The sequence below is a fragment of the Ambystoma mexicanum genome, chromosome 2p, assembly GCF_040938575.1.
Source record: "Ambystoma mexicanum isolate Mex_15411 chromosome 2p, UKY_AmexF1_1, whole genome shotgun sequence".
Taxonomy (NCBI): domain Eukaryota; kingdom Metazoa; phylum Chordata; class Amphibia; order Caudata; family Ambystomatidae; genus Ambystoma; species Ambystoma mexicanum.
This window is the reverse complement of record NC_090923.1, coordinates 85,239,643-85,259,432: the sequence shown is the minus strand read 5'-3', so window position 1 is coordinate 85,259,432 and position 19,790 is coordinate 85,239,643.

Genomic DNA, 19,790 nt, shown 5'->3' with positions numbered 1-19,790 from the left:
CAGTCCATGTTATTCTGCCTGATAGGCTGCCTCATCAGTCCATGCTATTCTGCCTGATGGGCTACCTCATCAGTCCATGTTATTCTGTCTGATGGGCTAGCTCATCAGACCATGCTATTCTGTCTCATGGGCTGCCTCATCAGTCCATGCTATTCTGCCTGATGGGCTACCTCATCAACCCATGCTATTTTGCCTCATGCGCTGCCTCATCAGTCCATGCTATTCTGCCTGATGGGCTACCTCATCAGCCCATGCTATTTTGCCTCATGGGCGGCCTCATCAGTCCATGCTATTGTGCCTGATGGGCTACCTCATTAGCCCATGCTATTCTGCCTGATGGGCTACCTCATCAGTCCATGCTATTCTGCCTGACGGGCTACCTCATCAGTCCACTTTATTGTGCCTGACGGGCTACATGATCAGTCCATGTTATTCTGCCTGATGGGCTACCTCATCAGTCCTCTTTATTCTGCCTGATGGGCTACATGATCAGTCCATGCTATTCTGCCTGATGGGCTACCTCATCAGTCCATGCTATTCTGCCTGATGGGCTACCTCATCAGTCCACTTTATTCTGCCTGACGGGCTACATGATCAGTCCATGTTATTCTGCCTGATGGGCTACCTCATCAGTCCTCTTTATTCTGCCTGATGGGTTACATGATCAGTCCATGCTATTCTGTCTGATGGGCTACCTCATCAGTCCATGTTATTCTGCCTGATGGGCTACCTCATCAGTCCTCTTTATTCTGCCTGATGGGTTACATGATCAGTCTATGCTATTCTGCCTGATGGGCTGCCTCATCAGTCCATGCTAGTCTCCATGATGGGCTACCTCATCAGTCCATGTTATTCTGCCTGATGGGCTGCCTCATCAGTCCATGCTAGTCTCCATGATGGGCTACCTCATCAGTCCATGCTCATCTGTCTGATGGGCTACCTCATCAGTCCCCTTTATTCGGCCTGATGGGCTACATGATCAGTCCATGCTATTCTGTCTGATGGGCTGCCTCATCAGCCCATGCTAATCTGCCCGATGAGCTGCCTCATCAGTCCATGTCATTCTGCCTGATGGGCTACCTCATCAGCCCACTTTATTCTTCCTGATGGGCACACGATCAGTCCATTCTATTCTGCCTGATGGGCTACCTCAGCAGTCCATGCTATTCTGCCCGATGGGCTGCCTCATCAGCCCATGCTATTCTGCCCGATGGGCTGCCTCATCAGTCCATGCTCATCTGTCTGATGGGCTACCTCATCAGTCCATGCTATTCTGTCTGATAGGCTACCTCATCAGTCCATGCATTTCTGCCCGATGGGCTACCTCATCAGTCCATGTTATTCTGCCTGATGGGTTACCTCATCACTCCATGCTATTCTGCCCTAATGAGCTGCCTCATCAGTCCATGCTATTCTGCCTGATGGGCTACCTCATCAGCCCACTTTATTCTGCCTGATGGGCGCCATGATCGGTCCATGCTATTCTGTCTGATGGGCTGCCTCATCAGCCCATGCTATTCTGCCCGATGGGCTGCCTCATCAGTCCATGCTCATCTGCCTGATGGGCTACCTCATCAGTCCATGCTATTCTACCTGATGGGCTACCTCATCAGCCCACTTTATTCTGCCTGATGGGCTACATGATCAGCCCATGCTATTCTGCCCGATGGGCTGCCTCATCAGTCCATGCTCATCTGCCTGATGGGCTACCTCATCAGTCCATGCTATTCTACCTGATGGGCTACCTCATCAGCCCACTTTATTCTGCCTGATGGGCGACATGATCGGTCCATGCTATTCTGTCTGATGGGCTGCCTCATCAGCCCATGCTATTCTGCCCGATGGGCTGCCTCATCAGTCCATGCTCATCTGCCTGATGGGCTACCTCATCAGTCCATGCTATTCTACCTGATGGGCTACCTCATCAGCCCACTTTATTCTGCCTGATGGGCTACCTCATCGGTCCATGCAATTCTGACCGATGGGCTACCTCATCGGTCCATGCTATTCTGCCTCATGGGCTGCCTCATCAGTCCATGCTATTCTGCCTGATGGGCTACCTCATCAGTCCATGCTATTCTGCCCGATGGGCTACCTCATCAGTCCATGTTATTCTGCCTGATGGGTTACCTCATCACTCCATGCTATTCTGCCCTAATGAGCTGCCTCATCAGTCCATGCTATTCTGCCTGATGGGCTACCTCATCAGCCCACTTTATTCTGCCTGATGGGCGACATGATCGGTCCATGCTATTCTGTCTGATGGGCTGCCTCATCAGCCCATGCTATTCTGCCCGATGGGCTGCCTCATCAGTCCATGCTCATCTGCCTGATGGGCTACCTCATCAGTCCATGCTATTCTACCTGATGGGCTACCTCATCAGCCCACTTTATTCTGCCTGATGGGCTACATGATCAGCCCATGCTATTCTGCCCGATGGGCTGCCTCATCAGTCCATGCTCATCTGCCTGATGGGCTACCTCATCAGTCCATGCTATTCTACCTGATGGGCTACCTCATCAGCCCACTTTATTCTGCCTGATGGGCGACATGATCGGTCCATGCTATTCTGTCTGATGGGCTGCCTCATCAGCCCATGCTATTCTGCCCGATGGGCTGCCTCATCAGTCCATGCTCATCTGCCTGATGGGCTACCTCATCAGTCCATGCTATTCTACCTGATGGGCTACCTCATCAGCCCACTTTATTCTGCCTGATGGGCTACCTCATCAGTCCATGCTATTCTGCCTGATGGGCTGCCTCATCAGTCCATGTTATTCTTCTTGATTGTCTGCCTCATCAGTCCATGCTATTCTGTCTGATCGGCTACATCATCAGTCCATGCTATTCTGTCTGATCGGCTACATCATCAGCCCACTTTATTCTGCCTGATGGGCTACATGATCAGTCCATGCTATTCTGTCTGATGGGCTACCTCATCAGTCCATGCTATTCTGCCCGATGGGCTGCCTCATCAGTCCATGTTATTCTGCCTGATGGGCTACCTCATCAGTCCATGCTATTCTGCCCGATGGGCTGCCTCATCAGTCCATGTTATTCTGCCTGATGGGCTGCCTCATCAGTCCATGTTATTGTGCCCGATGGGCTACCTCATCAGTCCATGCTATTCTGCCTGATAGGCTGCCTCATCAGTCCATGCTATTCTGCTTCATGGGCTGCCTCATCAGTCCATGCTATTCTGCCTGATGGGCTACCTCATCAGTCCATTCTGCCCAATGGGCTACCTCATCAGTCCATGTTATTCTGTCTGATGGGCTGCCTCTTCAGCCCATGCTAGTCTGCCTCATGGGATGCCTCATCAGTCCATGCTATTCTGCCTGATGGGCTACCTCATCAGCCCATGCTATTTTGCCTCATGGGCGGCCTCATCAGTCCATGCTATTGTGCCTGATGGGCTACCTCATTAGCCCATGCTATTCTGCCTGATGGGCTACCTCATCAGTCCACTTTATTCTGCCTGATGGGCTACATGATCAGTCCATGTTATTCTGCCTGATGGGCTACCTCATCAGTCCTCTTTATTCTGCCTGATGGGCTACATGATCAGTCCATGCTATTCTGTCTGATGGGCTACCTCATCAGTCAATGCTATTCTGCCTTATGGGCTACCTCATCAGTCCATGTTATTCTGCCTGATGGGCTGCCTCATCAGTCCATGCTAGTCTCCATGATGGGCTACCTCATCAGTCCATGCTCATCTGTCTGATGGGCTACCTCATCAGTCCCCTTTATTCTGCCTGATGGGCTACATGATCAGTCCATGCTATTCTGTCTAATGGGCTGCCTCATCAGCCCATGCTAATCTGCCCGATGAGCTGCCTCGTCAGTCCATGTTCTTCTGCCTGATGGGGTACCTCATCAGTCCATGCTATTCTGTCCGATGGGCTACCTCATCAGTCCATGCTATTCTGCCCGATGGGCTACCTCATCAGTCCATGTTATTCTGCCTGATGGGTTACCTCATCACTCCATGCTATTCTGCCTGATGAGCTGCCTCATCAGTCCATGCTATTCTACCTGATGGGCTACATCATCAGTCCATGCTATTCTGCCTGATGGGCTACCTCATCAGCCCACTTTATTCTGCCTGATGGGCGACATGATCAGTCCATGCTATTCTGTCTGATGGGCTGCCTCATCAGCCCATGCTATTCTGCCCGATGGGCTGCCTCATCAGTCCATGCTCATCTGCCTGATGGGCTACCTCATCAGTCCATGCTATTCTGCCTGATGGGCTACCTCATCAGCCCACTTTATTCTGCCTGATGGGCTACATGATCAGTCCATGCTATTCTGCCCGATGGGCTACCTCATCGGTCCATGCTATTCTGCCCCATGGGCTGCCTCATCAGTCCATGCTATTGTGCCTGATGGGCTACCTCATCAGTCCATGCTATTCTGCCTGATGGGCTACCTCATCAGCCCATGCTATTTTGCCTCATGGGCGGCCTCATCAGTCCATGCTATTGTGCCTGATGGGCTACCTCATTAGCCCATGCTATTCTGCCTGATGGGCTACCTCATCAGCCCATGCTATTCTGCCTGATGGGCTACCTCATCAGTCCACTTTATTCTGCCTGACGGGCTACATGATCAGTCCATGTTATTCTGCCTGATGGGCTACCTCATCAGTCCTCTTTATTCTGCCTGATGGGCTACATGATCAGTCCATGCTATTCTGTCTGATGGGCTACCTCATCAGTCCATGTTATTCTGCCTTATGGGCTACCTCATCAGTCTATGCTATTCTGCCTGATGGGCTGCCTCATCAGTCCATGCTATTCTGCCTGATGGGCTGCCTCATCAGTCCATGCTAGTCTCCATGATGGGCTACCTCATCAGTCCATGCTCATCTGTCTGATGGGCTACCTCATCAGTCCCCTTTATTCTGCCTGATGGGCTACATGATCAGTCCATGCTATTCTGTCTAGTGGGCTGCCTCATCAGCCCATGCTAATCTGCCCGATGAGCTGCCTCGTCAGTCCATGTTATTCTGCCTGATGGGCTACCTCATCAGTCCATGTTATTCTGCCTGATGGGCTGCCTCATCAGTCCATGCTAGTCTCCATGATGGGCTACCTCATCAGTCCATGCTCATCTGTCTGATGGGCTACCTCATCAGTCCCCTTTATTCTGCCTGATGGGCTACATGATCAGTCCATGCTATTCTGTCTAGTGGGCTGCCTCATCAGCCCATGCTAATCTGCCCGATGAGCTGCCTCGTCAGTCCATGTTATTCTGCCTGATGGGCTACCTCATCAGCCCACTTTATTCTTCCTGATGGGCTACACGATCAGTCCATTCTATTCTGTCTGATGGGCTACCTCATCAGTCCATGCTATTCTGCCCGATGGGCTGCCTCATCAGCCCATGCTATTCTGCCCGATGGGCTGCCTCATCAGCCCATGCTATTCTGCCTGATGGGTTACCTCATCACTCCATGCTATTCTGCCTGATGAGCTGCCTCATCCGTCCATGCTTTTCTACCTGATGGGCTACATCATCAGTCCATGCTATTCTGCCTGATGGGCTACCTCATCAGCCCACTTTATTCTGCCTGATGGGCGACATGATCAGTCCATGCTATTCTGTCTGATGGGCTGCCTCATCAGCCCATGCTATTCTGCCCGATGGGCTGCCTCATCAGTCCATGCTCATCTGCCTGATGGGCTACCTTATCAGTCCATGCTATTCTGCCTGATGGGCTACCTCATCAGCCCAATTTATTCTGCCTGATGGGCTACATGATCAGTCCATGCTATTCTGCCCGATGGGCTACCTCATCAGTCCATGCTATTCTGCCTCATGGGCTGCCTCATGTCCATGCTATTCTGCCTGATGGGCTACCTCATCAGTCCATGCTATTCTGCCTGATGGGCTACCTCATTGGTCCATGCTATTCTTCTCGATGGGCTACCTCATCAGTCCATGTTATTCTGCCTGATGGGCTACCTCATCAGTCCATGTTATTCTGCCTGATGGGCTGCCTCATCAGTCCATGTTATTCTTCTTGATTGTCTGCCTCATCAGTCCATGCTATTCTGTCTGATCCGCTACATCATCAGTCCATGCTATTCTGTCTGATCGGCTACATCATCAGCCCACTTTATTCTGCCTGATGGGCTACATGATCAGTCCATGCTATTCTGTCTGATGGGCTGCCTTATCAGTCCATGTTATTCTGCCTGATGGGCTACCTCATCAGTCCATGCTATTCTGCCCGATGGGCTGCCTCATCAGTCCATGTTATTCTGCCTGATAGGCTGCCTCATCAGTCCATGTTATTGTGCCCGATGGGCTACCTCATCAGTCCATGCTATTCTGCCTGATAGGCTGCCTCATCAGTCCATGCTATTCTGCCTCATGGGCTGCCTCAACAGTCCATGCTATTCTGTCTCATGGGCTGCCTCATCAGTCCATGCTATTCTGCCTGATGGGCTACCTCATCAACCCATGCTATTTTGCCTCATGGGCTGCCTCATCAGTCCATGCTATTCTGCCTGATGGGCTACCTCATCAGCCCATGCTATTTTGCCTCATGGGCGGCCTCATCAGTCCATGCTATTGTGCCTGATGGGCTACCTTATTAGCCCATGCTATTCTGCCTGATGGGCTACCTCATCAGCCCATGCTATTTTGCCTCATGGGCGGCCTCATCAGTCCATGCTATTGTGCCTGATGGGCTACCTTATTAGCCCATGCTATTCTGCCTGGCGGACTACCTCATCAGTCTACTTTATTGTGCCTGACGGGCTACATGATCAGTCCATGTTATTCTGCCTGATGGGCTACCTCATCAGTCCTCTTTATTCTGCCTGATGGGCTACATGATCAGTCCATGCTATTCTGCCTGATGGGCTGCCTCATCAGTCCATGCTAGTCCCCATGATGGGCTACCTCATCAGTCCATGTTATTCTGCCTGATGGGCTGCCTCATCAGTCCATGCTAGTCTCCATGATGGGCTACCTCATCAGTCCATGCTCATCTGTCTGATGGGCTACCTCATCAGTCCCCTTTATTCTGCCTGATGGGCTACATGATCAGTCCATGCTATTCTGTCTGATGGGCTGCCTCATCAGCCCATGCTAATCTGCCCGATGAGCTGCCTCATCAGTCCATGTTATTCTGCCTGATGGGCTACCTCATCAGCCCACTTTATTCTTCCTGATGGGCTACACGATCAGTCCATTCTATTCTGTCTGATAGGCTACCTCATCAGTCCATGCTAGTCTGCCCGATGGGCTGCCTCATCAGCCCATGCTATTCTGCCCCATGGGCTGCCTCATCAGTCCATGCTCATCTGTCTGATGGGCTACCTCATCAGTCCATGCTATTCTGTCTGATGGGCTACCTCATCAGTCCATGCTATTCTGCCCGATGGGCTACCTCATCAGTCCATGTTATTCTGCCTGATGGGTTACCTCATCACTCCATGCTATTCTGCCTGATGAGCTGCCTCATCAGTCCATGCTATTCTGCCTGATGGGCTACATCATCAGTCCATGCTATTCTGCCTGATGGGCTACCTCATCAGCCCACTTTATTCTGCCTGATGGGCAACATGATCAGTCCATGCTATTCTGCCTGACGGGCTACCTCATCAGTCCACTTTATTGTGCCTGACGGGCTACATGATCAGTCCATGTTATTCTGCCTGATGGGCTACCTCATCAGTCCTCTTTATTCTGCCTGATGGGCTACATGATCAGTCCATGCTATTCTGTCTGATGGGCTACCTCATCAGTCCATGCTATTCTGCCTTATGGGTTACCTCATCAGTCTATGCTCTTCTGCCTGATGGGCTGCCTCATCAGTCCATGCTAGTCCCCATGATGGGCTACCTCATCAGTCCATGTTATTCTGCCTGATGGGCTGCCTCATCAGTCCATGCTAGTCTCCATGATGGGCTACCTCATCAGTCCATGCTCATCTGTCTGATGGGCTACCTCATCAGTCCCCTTTATTCTGCCTGATGGGCTACATGATCAGTCCATGCTATTCTGTCTGATGGGCTGCCTCATCAGCCCATGCTAATCTGCCCGATGAGCTGCCTCATCAGTCCATGTTATTCTGCCTGATGGGCTACCTCATCAGCCCACTTTATTCTTCCTGATGGGCTACATGATCAGTCCATTCTATTCTGTCTGATGGGCTACCTCATCAGTCCATGCTCATCTGTCTGATGGGCTACCTCATCAGTCCATGCTATTCTGTCTGATGGGCTACCTCATCAGTCCATGCTATTCTGCCCGATGGGCTACCTCATCAGTCCATGTTATTCTGCCTGATGGGTTACCTCATCACTCCATGCTATTCTGCCTGATGAGCTGCCTCATCAGTCCATGCTATTCTGCCTGATGGGCTACATCATCAGTCCATGCTATTCTGCCTGATGGGCTACCTCATCAGCCCACTTTATTCTGCCTGATGGGCAACATGATCAGTCCATGCTATTCTGTCTGATGGGCTGCCTCATCAGCCCACTTTATTCTGCCTGATGGGCTACATGATCAGTCCATGCTATTCTGCCCGATGGGCTACCTCATCAGTCCATGCTATTCTGCCTCATGGGCTGCCTCATCAGTCCATGCTATTCTGCCTGATAGGCTACCTCATCAGTCCATGCTATTCTGCCCGATGGGCTACCTCATCAGTCCATGCTATTCTGCCTGATGGGCTACCTCATTGGTCCATGCTATTCTTCTCGATGGGCTACCTCATCAGTCCATGTTATTCTGCCTGATGGGCTGCCTCATCAGTCCATGTTATTCTTCTTGATTGTCTGCTCCATCAGTCCATGCTATTCTGTCTGATCGGCTACATCATCAGCCCACTTTATTCTGCCTGATGGGCTACATGATCAGTCCATGCTATTCTGTCTGATGGGCTGCCTCCTCATCAGTCCATGCTATTCTGCCCGATGGGCTGCCTCATCAGTCCATGTTATTCTGCCTGATGGGCTACCTCATCAGTCCATGCTATTCTGCCCGATGGGCTGCCTCATCAGTCCATGTTATTCTGCCTGATGGGCTACATGATCAGTCCATGCTATTCTGTCTGATGGGCTGCCTCATCAGCCCATGCTAATCTGCCCGATGAGCTGCCTCATCAGTCCATGTTATTCTGCCTGATGGGCTACCTCATCAGCCCACTTTATTCTTCCTGATGGGCTACACGATCAGTCCATTCTATTCTGTCTGATAGGCTACCTCATCAGTCCATGCTAGTCTGCCCGATGGGCTGCCTCATCAGCCCATGCTATTCTGCCCCATGGGCTGCCTCATCAGTCCATGCTCATCTGTCTGATGGGCTACCTCATCAGTCCATGCTATTCTGTCTGATGGGCTACCTCATCAGTCCATGCTATTCTGCCCGATGGGCTACCTCATCAGTCCATGTTATTCTGCCTGATGGGTTACCTCATCACTCCATGCTATTCTGCCTGATGAGCTGCCTCATCAGTCCATGCTATTCTGCCTGATGGGCTACATCATCAGTCCATGCTATTCTGCCTGATGGGCTACCTCATCAGCCCACTTTATTCTGCCTGATGGGCAACATGATCAGTCCATGCTATTCTGCCTGACGGGCTACCTCATCAGTCCACTTTATTGTGCCTGACGGGCTACATGATCAGTCCATGTTATTCTGCCTGATGGGCTACCTCATCAGTCCTCTTTATTCTGCCTGATGGGCTACATGATCAGTCCATGCTATTCTGTCTGATGGGCTACCTCATCAGTCCATGCTATTCTGCCTTATGGGTTACCTCATCAGTCTATGCTCTTCTGCCTGATGGGCTGCCTCATCAGTCCATGCTAGTCCCCATGATGGGCTACCTCATCAGTCCATGTTATTCTGCCTGATGGGCTGCCTCATCAGTCCATGCTAGTCTCCATGATGGGCTACCTCATCAGTCCATGCTCATCTGTCTGATGGGCTACCTCATCAGTCCCCTTTATTCTGCCTGATGGGCTACATGATCAGTCCATGCTATTCTGTCTGATGGGCTGCCTCATCAGCCCATGCTAATCTGCCCGATGAGCTGCCTCATCAGTCCATGTTATTCTGCCTGATGGGCTACCTCATCAGCCCACTTTATTCTTCCTGATGGGCTACATGATCAGTCCATTCTATTCTGTCTGATGGGCTACCTCATCAGTCCATGCTCATCTGTCTGATGGGCTACCTCATCAGTCCATGCTATTCTGTCTGATGGGCTACCTCATCAGTCCATGCTATTCTGCCCGATGGGCTACCTCATCAGTCCATGTTATTCTGCCTGATGGGTTACCTCATCACTCCATGCTATTCTGCCTGATGAGCTGCCTCATCAGTCCATGCTATTCTGCCTGATGGGCTACATCATCAGTCCATGCTATTCTGCCTGATGGGCTACCTCATCAGCCCACTTTATTCTGCCTGATGGGCAACATGATCAGTCCATGCTATTCTGTCTGATGGGCTGCCTCATCAGCCCACTTTATTCTGCCTGATGGGCTACATGATCAGTCCATGCTATTCTGCCCGATGGGCTACCTCATCAGTCCATGCTATTCTGCCTCATGGGCTGCCTCATCAGTCCATGCTATTCTGCCTGATAGGCTACCTCATCAGTCCATGCTATTCTGCCCGATGGGCTACCTCATCAGTCCATGCTATTCTGCCTGATGGGCTACCTCATTGGTCCATGCTATTCTTCTCGATGGGCTACCTCATCAGTCCATGTTATTCTGCCTGATGGGCTGCCTCATCAGTCCATGTTATTCTTCTTGATTGTCTGCTCCATCAGTCCATGCTATTCTGTCTGATCGGCTACATCATCAGCCCACTTTATTCTGCCTGATGGGCTACATGATCAGTCCATGCTATTCTGTCTGATGGGCTGCCTCCTCATCAGTCCATGCTATTCTGCCCGATGGGCTGCCTCATCAGTCCATGTTATTCTGCCTGATGGGCTACCTCATCAGTCCATGCTATTCTGCCCGATGGGCTGCCTCATCAGTCCATGTTATTCTGCCTGATGGGCTGCCTCATCAGTCCATGTTATTGTGCCCGATGGGCTACCTCATCAGTCCATGCTATTCTGCCTGATAGGCTGACTCATCAGTCCATGCTATTCTGCCTCATGGGCTGCCTCATCAGTCCATGATATTCTGCCTGATGGGCTACCTCATCAGTCCTTTCTGCCCAATGGGCTACCTCATCAGTCCATGTTATTCTGTCTGATGGGCTAGCTCATCAGCCCATGCTATTCTGTCTCATGGGCTGCCTCACCAGCCCATGCTATTCTGCCTGATGGGCGACCTCATCAGCCCATGCTATTCTGCCTCATGGGCTGTCTCATCAGTCCATGCTATTCTGCCTGATGGGCTACCTCATCAGCCCATGCTATTTTGCCTCATGGGCAGCCTCATCAGTCCATGCTATTGTGCCTGATGGGCTACCTCATTAGCCCATGCTATTCTGCCTGATGGGCTACCTCATCAGTCCATGCTATTCTGCCTGATGGGCTACCTCATCAGTCCACTTTATTCTGCCTGACGGGCTACATGATCAGTCCATGTTATTCTGTCTGATGGGCTACCTCATCAGTCCATGCTATCCTGCCTGATGGGCTACCTTATCAGTCCATGCTATTATGCCTGTTGGGCTGCCTCATCAGTCCATGCTCATCTGTCTGATGGGCTACCTCATCAGTCCATGCTATTCTGTCTGATGGGCTACCTCATCAGTCCATGCTATTCTGCCCGATGGGCTACCTCATCAGTCCATGTTATTCTGCCTGATGGGTTACCTCATCAGTCCATGCTATTCTGTCTGATGGGCTGCCTCATCAGTCCATGCTCATCTGTCTGATGGGCTACCTCATCAGTCCATGCTATTCTGATGATGGGCTACCTCATCATTCCATGCTATTCTGCCCGATGGGCTACCTCATCAGTCCATGTTATTCTGCCTGATGGGTTACCTCATCACTCCATGCTATTCTGCCTGATGAGCTGCCTCATCAGTCCATGCTATTCTGCCTGATGGGCTACATCATCAGTCCATGCTATTCTGCCTGATGGGCTACCTCATCAGCCCACTTTATTCTGCCTGATGGGCGACATGATCAGTCCATGCTATTCTGTCTGATGGGCTGCCTCATCAGCCCATGCTATTCTGCCCGATGGGCTGCCTCATCAGTCCATGCTCATCTGCCTGATGGGCTACCTCATCAGTCCATGCTATTCTGCCTGATGGGCTACCTCATCAGCCCACTTTATTCTGCCTGATGGGCTACATGATCAGTCCATGCTATTCTGCCCGATGGGCTACCTCTTCGGTCCATGCTATTCTGCCTCATGGGCTGCCTCATCAGTCCATGCTCATCTGTCTGATGGGCTACCTCATCAGTCCATGCTATTCTGTCTGATGGGCTACCTCATCAGTCCATGCTATTCTGCCTAATGGGCTACCTCATCAGTCCATGTTATTCTGCCTGATGGGCTACCTCATCAGTCCATGTTATTCTTCTTGATTGTCTGCCTCATCAGTCCATGCTATTCTGTCTGATCGGCTACATCATCAGTCCATGCTATTCTGTCTGATCGGCTACATCATCAGCCCACTTTATTCTGCCTGATGGGCTACATGATCAGTCCATGCTATTCTGTCTGATGGGCTACCTCATCAGTCCATGCTATTCTGCCCGATGGGCTGCCTCATCAGTCCATGTTATTCTGCCTGATGGGCTACCTCATCAGTCCATGCTATTCTGCCCGATGGGCTGCCTCATCAGTCCATGTTATTCTGCCTGATGGGCTGCCTCATCAGTCCATGTTATTGTGCCCGATGGGCTACCTCATCAGTCCATGCTATTCTGCCTGATAGGCTGCCTCATCAGTCCATGCTATTCTGCCTCATGGGCTGCCTCATCAGTCCATGCTATTCTGTCTGATGGGCTACCTCATCAGTCCATTCTGCCCAATGGGCTACCTCATCAGTCCATGTTATTCTGTCTGATGGGCTGCCTCTTCAGCCCATGCTAGTCTGCCTCATGGGATGCCTCATCAGTCCATGCTATTCTGCCTGATGGGCTACCTCATCAGCCCATGCTATTTTGCCTCATGGGCGGCCTCATCAGTCCATGCTATTGTGCCTGATGGGCTACCTCATTAGCCCATGCTATTCTGCCTGATGGGCTACCTCATCAGTCCATGCTATTCTGCCTGATGGGCTACTTCATCAGTCCACTTTATTCTGCCTGATGGGCTACATGATCAGTCCATGTTATTCTGCCTGATGGGCTACCTCATCAGTCCTCTTTATTCTGCCTGATGGGCTACATGATCAGTCCATGCTATTCTGTCTGATGGGCTACCTCATCAGTCAATGCTATTCTGCCTGATGGGCTACCTCATCAGTCCATGTTATTCTGCCTGATGGGCTGCCTCATCAGTCCATGCTAGTCTCCATGATGGGCTACCTCATCAGTCCATGCTCATCTGTCTGATGGGCTACCTCATCAGTCCCCTTTATTCTGCCTGATGGGAACATGATCAGTCCATGCTATTCTGTCTAATGGGCTGCCTCATCAGCCCATGCTAATCTGCCCGATGAGCTGCCTCGTCAGTCCATGTTCTTCTGCCTGATGGGCTACCTCATCAGCCCACTTTATTCTTCCTGATGGGCTACACGGTCAGTCCATTCTATTCTGTCTGATGGGCTACCTCATCAGTCCATGCTATTCTGCCCAATGGGCTGCCTCATCAGCCCATGCTATTCTGCCCGATGGGCTGCCTCATCAGTCCATGCTCATCTGTCTGATGGGGTACCTCATCAGTCCATGCTATTCTGTCCGATGGGCTACCTCATCAGTCCATGATATTCTGCCCGATGGGCTACCTCATCAGTCCATGTTATTCTCCCTGATGGGTTACCTCATCACTCCATGCTATTCTGCCTGATGAGCTGCCTCATCAGTCCATGCTATTCTACCTGATGGGCTACATCATCAGTCCATGCTATTCTGCCTGATGGGCTACCTCATCAGCCCACTTTATTCTGCCTGATGGGCGACATGATCAGTCCATGCTATTCTGTCTGATGGGCTGCCTCATCAGCCCATGCTATTCTGCCCGATGGGCTGCCTCATCAGTCCATGCTCATCTGCCTGATGGGCTACCTCATCAGTCCATGCTATTCTGCCTGATGGGCTACCTCATCAGCCCACTTTATTCTGCCTGATGGGCTACATGATCAGTCCATGCTATTCTGCCCGATGGGCTACCTCATCAGTCCATGTTATTGTGCCCGATGGGCTACCTCATCAGTCCATGCTATTCTGCCTGATAGGCTGCCTCATCAGTCCTTGCTATTCTGCCTCATGGGCTGCCTCATCAGTCCATGCTATTCTGTCTGATGGGCTACCTCATCAGTCCATTCTGCCCAATGGGCTACCTCATCAGTCCATGTTATTCTGTCTGATGGGCTAGCTCATCAGTCCATGCTATTCTGCCTGATGGGCTACCTCATCAGCCCATGCTATTTTGCCTCATGGGCGGCCTCATCAGTCCATGCTATTGTGCCTGATGGGCTACCTCATTAGCCCATGCTATTCTGCCTGATGGGCTACCTCATCAGTCCATGCTATTCTGCCTGATGGGCTACTTCATCAGTCCACTTTATTCTGCCTGATGGGCTACATGATCAGTCCATGTTATTCTGCCTGATGGGCTACCTCATCAGTCCTCTTTATTCTGCCTGATGGGCTACATGATCAGTCCATGCTATTCTGTCTGATGGGCTACCTCATCAGTCAATGCTATTCTGCCTTATGGGCTGCCTCATCAGTCCATGTTATTCTGCCTGATGGGCTGCCTCATCAGTCCATGCTAGTCTCCATGATGGGCTACCTCATCAGTCCATGCTCATCTGTCTGATGGGCTACCTCATCAGTCCCCTTTATTCTGCCTGATGGGAACATGATCAGTCCATGCTATTCTGTCTAATGGGCTGCCTCATCAGCCCATGCTAATCTGCCCGATGAGCTGCCTCGTCAGTCCATGTTCTTCTGCCTGATGGGCTACCTCATCAGCCCACTTTATTCTTCCTGATGGGCTACACGGTCAGTCCATTCTATTCTGTCTGATGGGCTACCTCATCAGTCCATGCTATTCTGCCCAATGGGCTGCCTCATCAGCCCATGCTATTCTGCCCGATGGGCTGCCTCATCAGTCCATGCTCATCTGTCTGATGGGGTACCTCATCAGTCCATGCTCTTCTGTCCGATGGGCTACCTCATCAGTCCATGATATTCTGCCCGATGGGCTACCTCATCAGTCCATGTTATTCTCCCTGATGGGTTACCTCATCACTCCATGCTATTCTGCCTGATGAGCTGCCTCATCAGTCCATGCTATTCTACCTGATGGGCTACATCATCAGTCCATGCTATTCTGCCTGATGGGCTACCTCATCAGCCCACTTTATTCTGCCTGATGGGCGACATGATCAGTCCATGCTATTCTGTCTGATGGGCTGCCTCATCAGCCCATGCTATTCTGCCCGATGGGCCTCATCAGTCCATGCTCATCTGCCTGATGGGCTACCTCATCAGTCCATGCTATTCTGCCTGATGGGCTACCTCATCAGCCCACTTTATTCTGCCTGATGGGCTACATGATCAGTCCATGCTATTCTGCCCGATGGGCTACCTCATCGGTCCATGCTATTCTGCCTCCTGGGCTGCCTCATCAGTCCGTGCTATTCTGCCTGATGGGCTACCTCATCAGTCCATGCTATTCTGCCTGATGGGCTACCTCATCAGCCCATGCTATTTTGCCTCATGGGCGGCCTCATCAGTCCATGCTATTGTGCCTGATGGGCTACCTCATTAGCCCATGCTATTCTGCCTGATGGGCTACCTCATCAGCCCATGCTATTCTGGCTGATGGGCTACCTCATCAGTCCACTTTATTCTGCCTGACGGGCTACATGATCAGTCCATGTTATTCTGCCTGATGGGCTACCTCATCAGTCCTCTTTATTCTGCCTGATGGGCTACATGATCAGTCCATGCTATTCTGTCTGATGGGCTACCTGATCAGTCCATGCTATTCTGCCTTATGGGCTACCTCATCAGTCTATGCTATTCTGCCTGATGGGCTGCCTCATCAGTCCATGCTATTCTGCCTGATGGGCTGCCTCATCAGTCCATGCTAGTCTCCATGATGGGCTACCTCATCAGTCCATGCTCATCTGTCTGATGGGCTACCTCATCAGTCCCCTTTATTCTGCCTGATGGGCTACATGATCAGTCCATGCTATTCTGTCTAGTGGGCTGCCTCATCAGCCCATGCTAATCTGCCCGATGAGCTGCCTCGTCAGTCCATGTTATTCTGCCTGATGGGCTACCTCATCAGTCCATGTTATTCTGCCTGATGGGCTGCCTCATCAGTCCATGCTAGTCTCCATGATGGGCTACCTCATCAGTCCATGCTCATCTGTCTGATGGGCTACCTCATCAGTCCCCTTTATTCTGCCTGATGGGCTACATGATCAGTCCATGCTATTCTGTCTAGTGGGCTGCCTCATCAGCCCATACTAATCTGCCCGATGAGCTGCCTCGTCAGTCCATGTTATTCTGCCTGATGGGCTACCTCATCAGCCCACTTTATTCTTCCTGATGGGCTACACGATCAGTCCATTCTATTCTGTCTGATGGGCTACCTCATCAGTCCATGCTATTCTGCCCGATGGGCTGCCTCATCAGCCCATGCTATTCTGCCCGATGGGCTGCCTCATCAGCCCATGCTATTCAGCCTGATGGGTTACCTCATCACTCCATGCTATTCTGTCTGATGAGCTGCCTCATCAGTCCATGCTTTTCTACCTGATGGGCTACATCATCAGTCCATGCTATTCTGCCTGATGGGCTACCTCATCAGCCCACTTTATTCTGCCTGATGGGCGACATGATCAGTCCATGCTATTCTGTCTGATGGGCTGCCTCATCAGCCCATGCTATTCTGCCCGATGGGCTGCCTCATCAGTCCATGCTCATCTGCCTGATGGGCTACCTTATCAGTCCATGCTATTCTGCCTGATGGGCTACCTCATCAGCCCACTTTATTCTGCCTGATGGGCTACATGATCAGTCCATGCTATTCTGCCCGATGGGCTACCTCATCGGTCCATGCTATTCTGCCTCATGGGCTGCCTCATGTCCATGCTATTCTGCCTGATGGGCTACCTCATCAGTCCATGCTATTCTGCCTGATGGGCTACCTCATAGGTCCATGCTATTCTTCTCGATGGGCTACCTCATCAGTCCATGTTATTCTGCCTGATGGGCTGCCTCATCAGTCCATGTTATTCTTCTTGATTGTCTGCCTCATCAGTCCATGCTATTCTGTCTGATCCGCTACATCATCAGTCCATGCTATTCTGTCTGATCGGCTACATCATCAGCCCACTTTATTCTGCCTGATGGGCTACATGATCAGTCCATGCTATTCTGTCTGATGGGCTGCCTCATCAGTCCATGCTATTCTGCCCGATGGGCTGCCTTATCAGTCCATGTTATTCTGCCTGATGGGCTGCCTCATCAGTCCATGCTATTCTGCCCGATGAGCTGCCTCATCAGTCCATGTCATTCTGCCTGATGGGCTACCTCATCAGCCCACTTTATTCTTCCTGATGGGCACACGATCAGTCCATTCTATTCTGCCTGATGGGCTACCTCAGCAGTCCATGCTATTCTGCCGGATGGGCTGCCTCATCAGCCCATGCTATTCTGCCCGATGGGCTGCCTCATCAGTCCATGCTCATCTGTCTGATGGGCTACCTCATCAGTCCATGCTATTCTGTCTGATAGGCTACCTCATCAGTCCATGCATTTCTGCCCGATGGGCTACCTCATCAGTCCATGTTATTCTGCCTGATGGGTTACCTCATCACTCCATGCTATTCTGCCCTAATGAGCTGCCTCATCAGTCCATGCTATTCTGCCTGATGGGCTACCTCATCAGCCCACTTTATTCTGCCTGATGGGCGACATGATCGGTCCATGCTATTCTGTCTGATGGGCTGCCTCATCAGCCCATGTTATTCTGCCCGATGGGCTGCCTCATCAGTCCATGCTCATCTGCCTGATGGGCTACCTCATCAGTCCATGCTATTCTACCTGATGGGCTACCTCATCAGCCCACTTTATTCTGCCTGATGGGCTACATGATCAGCCCATGCTATTCTGCCCGATGGGCTGCCTCATCAGTCCATGCTCATCTGCCTGATGGGCTACCTCATCAGTCCATGCTATTCTACCTGATGGGCTACCTCATCAGCCCACTTTATTCTGCCTGATGGGCGACATGATCGGTCCATGCTATTCTGTCTGATGGGCTGCCTCATCAGCCCATGCTATTCTGCCCGATGGGCTGCCTCATCAGTCCATGCTCATCTGCCTGATGGGCTACCTCATCAGTCCATGCTATTCTACCTGATGGGCTACCTCATCAGCCCACTTTATTCTGCCTGATGGGCTACCTCATCCGTCCATGCAATTCTGACCGATGGGCTACCTCATCGGTCCATGCTATTCTGCCTCATGGGCTGCCTCATCAGTCCATGCTATTCTGCCTGATGGGCTACCTCATCAGTCCATGCTATTCTGCCCGATGGGCTACCTCATCAGTCCATGTTATTCTGCCTGATGGGTTATCTCATCACTCCATGCTATTCTGCCCTAATGAGCTGCCTCATCAGTCCATGCTATTCTGCCTGATGGGCTACCTCATCAGCCCACTTTATTCTGCCTGATGGGCGACATGATCGGTCCATGCTATTCTGTCTGATGGGCTGCCTCATCAGCCCATGCTATTCTGCCCGATGGGCTGCCTCATCAGTCCATGCTCATCTGCCTGATGGGCTACCTCATCAGTCCATGCTATTCTACCTGATGGGCTACCTCATCAGCCCACTTTATTCTGCCTGATGGGCTACATGATCAGCCCATGCTATTCTGCCCGATGGGCTGCCTCATCAGTCCATGCTCATCTGCCTGATGGGCTACCTCATCAGTCCATGCTATTCTACCTGATGGGCTACCTCATCAGCCCACTTTATTCTGCCTGATGGGCGACATGATCGGTCCATGCTATTCTGTCTGATGGGCTGCCTCATCAGCCCATGCTATTCTGCCCGATGGGCTGCCTCATCAGTCCATGCTCATCTGCCTGATGGGCTACCTCATCAGTCCATGCTATTCTACCTGATGGGCTACCTCATCAGCCCACTTTATTCTGCCTGATGGGCTACCTCATCAGTCCATGCTATTCTGCCTGATGGGCTACCTCATCAGTCCATGCTATTCTGCCTGATGGGCTGCCTCATCAGTCCATGTTATTCTTCTTGATTGTCTGCCTCATCAGTCCATGCTATTCTGTCTGATCGGCTACATCATCAGTCCATGCTATTCTGTCTGATCGGCTACATCATCAGCCCACTTTATTCTGCCTGATGGGCTACATGATCAGTCCATGCTATTCTGTCTGATGGACTACCTCATCAGTCCATGCTATTCTGCCCGATGGGCTACCTCATCAGTCCATGTTATTCTGCCTGATGGGCTGCCTCATCAGTCCATGTTATTGTGCCCGATGGGCTACCTCATCAGTCCATGCTATTCTGTCTGATGGGCTACCTCATCAGTCCATGCTATTCTGCCCGATGGGCTGCCTCATCAGTCCATGTTATTCTGCCTGATGGGCTACCTCATCA